General features: G+C 38.1%; 1 long non-coding RNA gene across 1 annotated transcript in view; it reads right to left on the bottom strand.

Annotated features, from left to right (window-relative positions):
- Positions 1–266: 266 nt before the first annotated feature.
- LOC144587754 (uncharacterized) overlaps positions 267–9,253 on the bottom strand; it is a 50,744-nt gene continuing 41,757 nt past the window's right edge. Inside the window, exons 3-4 of the long non-coding RNA XR_013542900.1 lie at positions 5,550–5,665; positions 267–3,855 (exon numbers count right to left, since the gene is read on the bottom strand). This is a non-coding gene — a long non-coding RNA (uncharacterized LOC144587754). The remainder of the gene's footprint in view (positions 3,856–5,549; positions 5,666–9,253) is intronic.

The raw sequence follows: 9,253 nt of genomic DNA, 5'->3' as shown, positions 1-9,253 counted from the left end.
TGGAGGATGGGTGAGCCCTCTTCGCCACTTACGCTGGCCTCTGGAGGAAATGTTACTTGCTGGATGTGGACAGCCACCTCAATAACCTGGTGGAAAGGGAGCGCCCCCTGCCATACAGTTCTCCCCGCTCTTACTCTCAGGATCTCCACGCAGACACCCACCATGATTTCTCCAGTGCATGATTACAGCACTATCTCCTTCCTGTCCTACCTTCCTTCTGTCTTTTTCTTTCTTTCCTTCCCTCTCTTTTTCCTTCCTTCTCTTTGTCTTTCTTTCTTGCCTTCTTCCTTTCTGTCCCTCTTCTTCCTTCCTTCCTTATTTCTCTTTTTTTCTTGCCTTCCTTCTTTCATTCTGTCTCCTTCCTTCCTTCCTTCCTTCCTTCCTTCCTTCCTTCCTTCCTTCCTTCCTTCCTTCCTTCCTTCCTTCCTTCCTTCCTTCCTTCCTTCCTTCCTTCCTTCCTTCTTTTTTGTCTTTCTTTTTTGTCTTTCTTCTTTTGTTCTGTCTCTCTCTTTCCTTACTTCCTTCCTTCCCGGTCCACACCCCACTTCTCTTTTCAAGTTACAGCCACACAACTCTACCTGCCTCCCACCTTCAGAGCCAGTGACCTCTCCATGCCCCCGCTTTGTGTGCTCCCAGTTCTTGTTCTCTTTGAAGGTTTCTGCTCATAAAGGAACACTCATCTGACTCACATCACCGGGGCTACCCCTTTTTTTACCTGAGTAAAGTTGGCTTGGCACCCAAACACAGTTCAGATTTTTCATGTGGCCCCCTATAGAAATTAATTGCCCACCCCTGACCCAGATCCTGGAAGGTCCTGTGCAACTACTTATCCCCGGGAACAGTTGTCATTATACAGAAGAGTGTGAAACTGGTCTTTCTCTACAATTCGCTACTTTACTGTTCATTTTTTTTAAATTATATTGTCATGTTAATAAATGTTTTACCTTTTCCTCATTAGTGTATCGATTTTCTCTGAATCCAAGAAGAATCTCATATCATCAATGATCTGTCCCAGATTATTCTAGGTATAAAAGGGCATTTTGGTCCCCCAGAATCACTTTTTCTATAATTCACACAGAACTAAACCTACAATGGTGACCTTCTAGAACATTATCCCTGTGAAGTGTTCGAAACAATGTCCCAAAGTTTCAGCCAATGGCCACAGATACTGCTTTGCTTTGTTCTGCTTTGCTATTCTGCTCTGGTTTTTTAAACAGGTAACATGACAGAGACAAAATTCATTCCAATAATGATTCTGATTTTTCGCCACTGGGATACTTTTTTGCCTTTTTTGCCAACCCATGCAAACCAAAATACTGAGAAGCAAAGCAGCACACTTCAGACGGCAGTAGGTTTGCTCTCTTCAGTGGCATCACTGAAATCCTTAATCAGGAAATACAAGATGCATACATAAAACCCTACACACGACTGCAACTCTGCTACTATTAACCCTCAGTATAGAGTCCAGAGCATGTATGGCTTTGTAATTGATATCTAAGGTCTTTGAAATATGCAGCTTTTGAAGTGCACAACTTTAATTAAATCATATTATTCACTTTTTATCTTTCAGTAAGGTTTTAATTACTAGAACTTATCTACTGAAACATAGCACCTCTCTAGTGTTAATAACAAATGAAACTTCTATCGCTATTAAATATTTTTACTTCATTTTCCACTACACTGTATGTAAGAGTGAACAGAGAAGTAGCATTTTGATTTTGAGTCCTTTCACTATAGTAATTTTGGAAATAATAATTTGCTATAGATTAACTGGATAGGCAGTGTGGTGTAGTGCAGTGGTTCCCAACCTTGGGTAACCCAGGTATTCTTGGACTGCAACTCCCCCAAACCCCAGCCAGCACAGTTGGTGATGCAGGCTTCTGGGAATTGCAGCCCAAGAACACCTGCATTATCCAAGGTTGGGAACCACTGGTGTAGTGAATAGAGTGATGGACTAGGACTCAGAAGGCTTGGGTTTGAATCCCCAGGCATGGAAACTCACTGGGGATATGGGACTGATAAAACCACTCCTTACATATTTCACTTACTTTGAAAGCCCTATTAGGGTCACTCTAAGTCAATTCCAACTTAACCACACATAACAATACCACAGGTATGATAGCACAAATAAATGAAATGACACACAGTGGTCCCTCGATTTATGATTGGTTCTGGAACTCCGGTTGTAACTTGAAATGGTTGTAAGTCGAAGCACCATTTCCCATAGGAATGCATTGAAATGCATTTAATCCATTCTGTCTGAAGAAAAAAAATCAGTCCAAAAAACCTTAAATAAAAAATCACTGAAAGATCCATCGGTACCGTGATTAATCCCTTCCAGCCGAAAAGGGGGAGAAGAAAAGCAAGAGAAACATGCAAGACCCATCGGAAATGCAAAGAAAGCAAAGCAGAAAGCAAGCAGAGCATGCAAGACCCATCGGAAATGCAAAGAAAGCAAAGCAAAAAGTAAACAGAGCGTACACGACCCATCAGAAATGCAAAGAAAGCAAAGCAAAAAGTTAGCAGAACGTGCAAGACCCATCGGAAATGCAAAGAAAGCAAAGCGAAAAGCAAGCAGATTGTGCAAGACCCATCAGATATGGAGGGGAGACCAAAAAGCAACCAAATCCCACAAGATCCATCGGAAATGGGGGGGAAAAACAAAAACAAAAAGCAACAAAACCCCACAAGACCCATCAGAAATGGAGGGGGGAACCAAAAACCAAATAAACCCCCCAAGATCCATCAGAAATGGGGAAAAAAACCAAAAGCAAACAAACCCCCAAGACCCATTGGAAATGAGGGGAAGAAACCACCAAAAAACAAGACCCATTGGAAATGGGGGAAAATTTCAAAAAAACAAACCCCCCAAGACCCATCACAGCACAGAAACATAACCCCCTCAGCCCAAAACCACACTGCAAAACCCACCCAGAACAGTTTTTAAAAAGCAGAAATCTGCACCTTACCTTACCAGGCAGTCTGAAGCCTCCTTCGATCGCACTCACTCTAACCGTTGGGGCAAAAGAACTACAAAGAAGCAGCCTCTTTGCCTACCAATGGTTAGTAATTTGAATTTCCCACCTTTTCCCCCTGCCTTTTTCTGTTTATAACTGGAAGCTCTGGCTGCAAGTCGAAGAAAAATTTTGCGGCTGGAGCTGGTCGTAACTCGAAATGGTCGTAAGTCAGGATGTTCATAAGTTGAGGCACCACTGTATAGGCAAAAGCATCCCTAACTAATCTTGTTTCTTTAAGTCATTTCAGAGCAGATCATGAGATCAAATAAAGCACAGTGTTTTTCTTTTCATTATTAGCCACAGCTTTTGAAGAAAATCAAAAGGGTTTTACATTAGGCAATCTGCTAATAATTACAAGCAATATGATTAAGATTTTTTAATGCTTATCTAAAAGAGCTCATTGCTAATTATAGATGTTTTAAATAATCCAGAGACTTCAAATATTCAACCTTCATTATATTTCTGATATTGCTCTAACAATCTGTGTCTACTGTGTTCATTACACTATGTCTACATGATGCTGCTTCGTGAATCGCTTGTATCTAACTAATTATTATGCAAATATAAAGGGTTTTTTCCCCCTGATATGCTCTCGAGACAAAGGGGCTTGTTTTGTTTAAATAATCATTCTGAAATCATTCAAAATGTGCAGAAAGTAACATAGAGTTCTTCCTATATTACGAGTTATAGGTAACTGCACAGTGTCTCTGTTTTATTTTGCTGTAGTTGTTGAAGTCTGGAAACACATTGTATAAAACAGGTCATTCCAAAATCCTCAAGAAAGATTGATTGTTCTGAGACAGAGAATAACATTCTAAGACCTTCATCTTTGGAACACCTATGAAAGAAATAAACAAATAAATATATTTTCAACTACATGCCTAGTCCAATTAGTTATTTTCTAGTTACATTTACATTCTACCTTTCTTCAAGTGAGTCAAATAAATGTAAGTGGCTCTCTTTTCTACTCTTTGTCCTCATTCCAGTCTTGCATGGTAGGTCAAACCTAGTCCAAGCAACCCTGTGAATTCAATGGCAAAATGGATTTTCTGAGTTCTGGTCCAACATTCTATCCATGACATCACTAACCATTATATCACACTGGCTCAATACTATGCACTCCGACACTTCCATTTACTGTTGAATAAAGCATGCCCAATTATAGCATGAGAACCATGTCATTTCTGGATATAGCAGTCTTAAACTACTTCATGCTCTGGTTGTCATCAATGAAGCCATATAAAAGTGCTCACCAATCATATCTCTAATTCAGGTCATATCACATGAATTATTATGCTCTATATAGTATTTACTTTTTTAAAATATTGGTCAATATGCCAGACCAGTTTAAAAATCCTCTACAAGTGTAAAAAAATTCTCAATAAAATTTAAAATGCGCAATAAGATACTGTATGTCATTCTTATCCAATCTTATTTATGTATATATGTATTTATTTGTTCAAAACATTTATATGCTGTCTTTTTCCTAAAATGGATACAAGCATTTATGCAGTCATAATCTGGGTCTAATTAAGGTAATCTTCTTACATAGTTTCCTTATAAATATTCTGAATAATACTGACACTAAAAATATTTATATTTGGGATTTATTTAATGATTCATGTGAAAGTTGGATAGTAAATAAAGCTGACAGAAAAAAAATTGATTCATTTGAAATATGTTGCTGGAGGAGAGCTTTGTGGATACCCTGGACTGCCAGAAAAACAAATGAGTGAGTCCTAGAGCAAATCAAGCCTGAACCATCTTTGGAGGGAAAATGTTGAAACTCATGCTGTCCTACTTTAGCACATCTTTTCTCTGGAAAAGACAATAATGCTGGGAAAGGTGGAAGGCATCAGGAAAAGAGGAAGACCAAATATGAGATGGACTGATGTTCTAAAGGAACCCACAGCCCAAAGTTTACAAGAGACGAGCAGGGCAGTTGAGGACAGGACATTTTGAAGATCACTCATTCATAGGGTTGTCATAAATTGGAGCCATCTTGATGGCACATAACAACAACAATTCAGTTCCATTTAATTAAGCTTAAATTCAATTAAATGTAGCATTTTTCCTAACAATGAATGTAGCTATATTATTTTTTCTTCTTTCTCCTTTACTTTTTCCTATTCTTTCTCTTTTGTTTGTCTTTAAAGCTTTATATCCATACTTCATATCAATGAATAAATCAGTTGAACTCAATTTAATATAATACTCATTGGAGATGTGTGTAGGATTGTGCTTTAACTTCATAATTTTCAGTTCAAAGCTGCAGGCACTTCTGTTTTTTTAAAGACATATTTGAAATATAACATTTTTACCACCATCAGCATATAAATGCATTTGAATTGGGCATAGCATGTTTTAAATTGATTTTTTTAAGTGACTACAAGGAAGCATGGATCCCCTTCCACTCTTTTGTTGTTGATGGAAAGTGATGTGGTTTTAATGGGTAGCAAGAAGGCCATTTATTTTAATTCACTTGTGAAATAAATTCAACTTGAATAGTTTTTGAATAGGTAAATACAGTACCTCTTCCTGTGTAAATAAAGATTGCCATTGCTGCTGCCCCCACCAGCATCATTCCTTCTCAACCTTCACTCAAAGCTTTCTAGTTTTCCTTCTTCTTCTTCTTCTTCTTCTTTCATCTGGTATAGTGGAAGAACAGAATGCCAGACAGGAAAAAAGAATTAAAACAGAGGTTTCCTTGCAGGCCTGATAGAGTGAAAAAGTAGCCCTGACCTCCCCCTGCTGTTTCCAGTTTTGAAGGAGGTGAGCCAGACACCTCAAAACAAAATTCTCCAGTCTAAACTGAGCAGGGGAAATGAAACTGACAAGGCTTGCAATGGGGGAAAAACACACACACACACACACACAGAGAGAGAGAGAGAGAGAGAGAGAGGAGGTAAGGAAAGGAAAGATGTCTGTTTCTCTGTGCATGTGTAAGGCTGCAGAGAAACCGCTGTTTATATATTTTTCCTATGTGGCATTCTGTTCTATCGCTATACCAGATGCACAAAGTAAAATGAAAAAATGGACAGTCTTGAGTGAAGGTTGGGAAGGGAAGGTGCTGATAGTAAAAATAATACAGTACTATAACATTAGCAGCTAGCAGCTGTGAGAGGCAGCTGGTAAAAGAGTGGATGCGAGCAGGAGAAAGTCACAAATGCAACTATTCTAAAAGCCCTTGTAGCCCCCTCACCCAATATACAACAAAGCTTAAAATGGATTAAAAGTACTGAAAACAGGATGCACACACTGACGCAAAAAGCATGTGACTGTTGAGATTTTGATATGAATATATATTAAATATAAATGTTATACAGTTGGAAGTAAAATGACTGATTTTACCTGAGTCGTTGTACTGATTGTATTCACACGTGGGTATCAAGGTTTAAGGGCTTAATGTTGTATAGCTGTTGTACATGATGAAACTGTATGCAAGTGAAAATGAAGTAATGTATTTTCTGATTGGTCCCAGAAGTGTACAGTACATAAGTCACGTGTAAAGGGGACATTTTATCTGCTGTAAGTCAGATAACTTTTTTCTATGCTATGTGTTGTATAATATCATGTTATGCAGTCAGATGAATGTCTATTCTCTCTGTATAAATGTTAATAGACTAAGTTGATATTTTACTCTCTCAGTGTCATAGTGTCTATGCAAACTAATTTATTATTTATTTATTTATTTATTTATTTATTTATTTATTTATTTATTTATTGGACTTGTATACCGCCCCATAGCGCTACAAGCACTCTCCGGGCGGTTTACAATTTTTAATTATACAGGCTACACATTGCCCCCCCAGCAAGCTGGGTACTCATTTTACCGACCTCGGAAGGATGGAAGGCTGAGTCAACCTTGAGCCGGTTACCTGGGATTTGAACCCCAGGTCGTGAGCACAGTTTTAGCTGCAGTACAGCGTTTTAACCACTGCGCCACGAGGCTCAATATCTCCCAACTCTGCTAATGTTCTGAGAATAAATGTTAAACCAAAGTTCTCAACAGTGACTACTATGTGACTTTAAACTGCATTCAGAAGCCCCAATCCAGGACTCGATTTATTTCATTAATGTAACTGTGCTCCTAGTTTAACATCTGAATTTGATCCTATTCTTCCCAAATATCTTAAAAGGATAATCATTACTTGAAATGAAATTCACAATCCCACAGATATTGTTTTTGTTATTTTGTTACTGTGTCATACTTTTCTACAATTGTACAGTCCTACTAGGTATGGAACATATCAGCTTTTCGATATGTATACTTTCAGCACTCCAAGGACACAAATATGTTCAAGCTTTCACAGTATCATATGCCATCTGGTAATGTTTAAATAATACATTTTCCTTTAAGCTGCCATTTAATGTTATGTGCATGCCTATTTCCCAGTTGTACTCAGACAATTTATCTGGGATTTCCTTATTGATTTCAGCAGGCCAAGGACCTGATCTGCATTAGGAGTGCAAGTTGAGAAAAGTGCTAGAGTTTCTCTGGCTAACACTTTAAGGTCCCAATATGGAGTGGTGGGCCAATGGTTAAAATGTAATTTTAAAGAATGCAAGGGTAGCACATCTAAAGAAACATGTAGCTAACCACAAAGGAGACCTAGAGCACAGTTTACAGCTCAGCTGTTTAGCAAAATTCTGATTTAAACCCTATTCCGCTATTCAACATAAGGATTAAATCAACATGTCAGGAGGAGAACATAGTAATCCTGCCCCCTCTAACTATCACCCTGCAATGTGAAAAGTGATGTATCTAAACAGGAGACCACCTAGCCATGAAGGCTGTTGATGGAAATGGTTCTCATTGATGTAGAGAATTTTGTGTCTCAAATACAAAAAATACCATCCTGTTTTATGGCATATGTGATTATATGTCTATTCTATGATCCCAACCTATATCAAGCCCTTCCAAAAAAAAAAAAAAATTGTAAGAAATTTTGTAATGTAATGGCTTTGCTTCTACGAACATGATCACAAAGAAAAAACAGAGGAGGTTGGAAATGTTCCTGTAGCTGGTGGCTGTTTCATTCTGATCTGTCAGGCATTAACATCCCCACAAGATGAGCTCTATTCATTTGCAATTCAAAGATGCCTCAATAATACCATCATTCTGTAAGAAATGCAATTTATTCTAATAAACTATCCAGCCTACTATTTCTATATGCCTTGATGGGGCTGGGAGGGAGGTTGATGAATGCAATCTTGTGTCTGGAAAAAAAAAAACTGGGCAATCATTTATGATTCACAGAAAATCCAAGTTTGGATCTCTATATGAAATGGCACACTTCACAGGTACAGTAATAGGCAATCACGTTGTCATTTAGTCTGTGAAAAGTAAAATAATGTTTTTCTTAAAATATTCAAGGCTGGACATAGTCCACAGAATCATATTCATGAAGATTAGACTAATCTCTCATAAAGTATATTGGCTATATATATATCTGGCTACATGACAACATAAAAAGCATAGCAATTTTCTTATATTTTCATGCATTTTCTTAAGGGTCTTATTCAGTGTTGTGCTGAATTTCTCAAGGGGCGGAACACCAAATTTCAGAGAAATATTCATGTGTGATATTCAGGTGCTTACCAGGTGGCTGAGGAGTGTGTGTGTTGTCTGACACTGTAGGTATTGTACAATGTTTGATGGATAGCAGCACTTCCCAACCCTTCACACTTCAGTTAAAGACAGGGAAGATAAGTCTCAAAATGATGAAAAGACATAGAATAGTAAGAAAAAACAGTTGCAGCACATTTGTTTACCTTGCAATCATGCAGTTAAAAAAATTGAGAAGGAAATTCTGAAGAGCCATAACAATGACACAGTCAAATTGAAGCTTCTTATATGAGAGACTAAAATGTTTGGAAAGTTAGAGACACATTACTACAAATGACTTACTTCACCTGTTTACTACTGAACACAACACTGCTGCCCCTCATATTGGCTACAGGTAACAAAGGGAATGACCTGTATTACAAACATGTGCAGCAAAGGTGGAAATATTTCCACAAGGGCTGTTCCAATTCCTAGCTTTTAGGAGACTCTGGGGAAAGGACTCAGTCCTAAACAAATGTGAGGCACCAGGATCTGTCAGATGACATGTCTAAGAAACAGATGATTCTGAGGCTTTTGATTTTTTCTAACTCCCCAAGAAACAAAGGATGATTTTTCAGAATCTTCTCCAACATATCTTCGCCATTCTTGAAGCAGCTGTCTTCCCATC

The sequence above is a fragment of the Pogona vitticeps genome, chromosome 3, assembly GCF_051106095.1.
Source record: "Pogona vitticeps strain Pit_001003342236 chromosome 3, PviZW2.1, whole genome shotgun sequence".
Lineage (NCBI taxonomy): Eukaryota > Metazoa > Chordata > Lepidosauria > Squamata > Agamidae > Pogona > Pogona vitticeps.
Note: the sequence above shows the minus strand (reverse complement) of the source record. Positions and strands in the feature narration are given on the sequence as shown.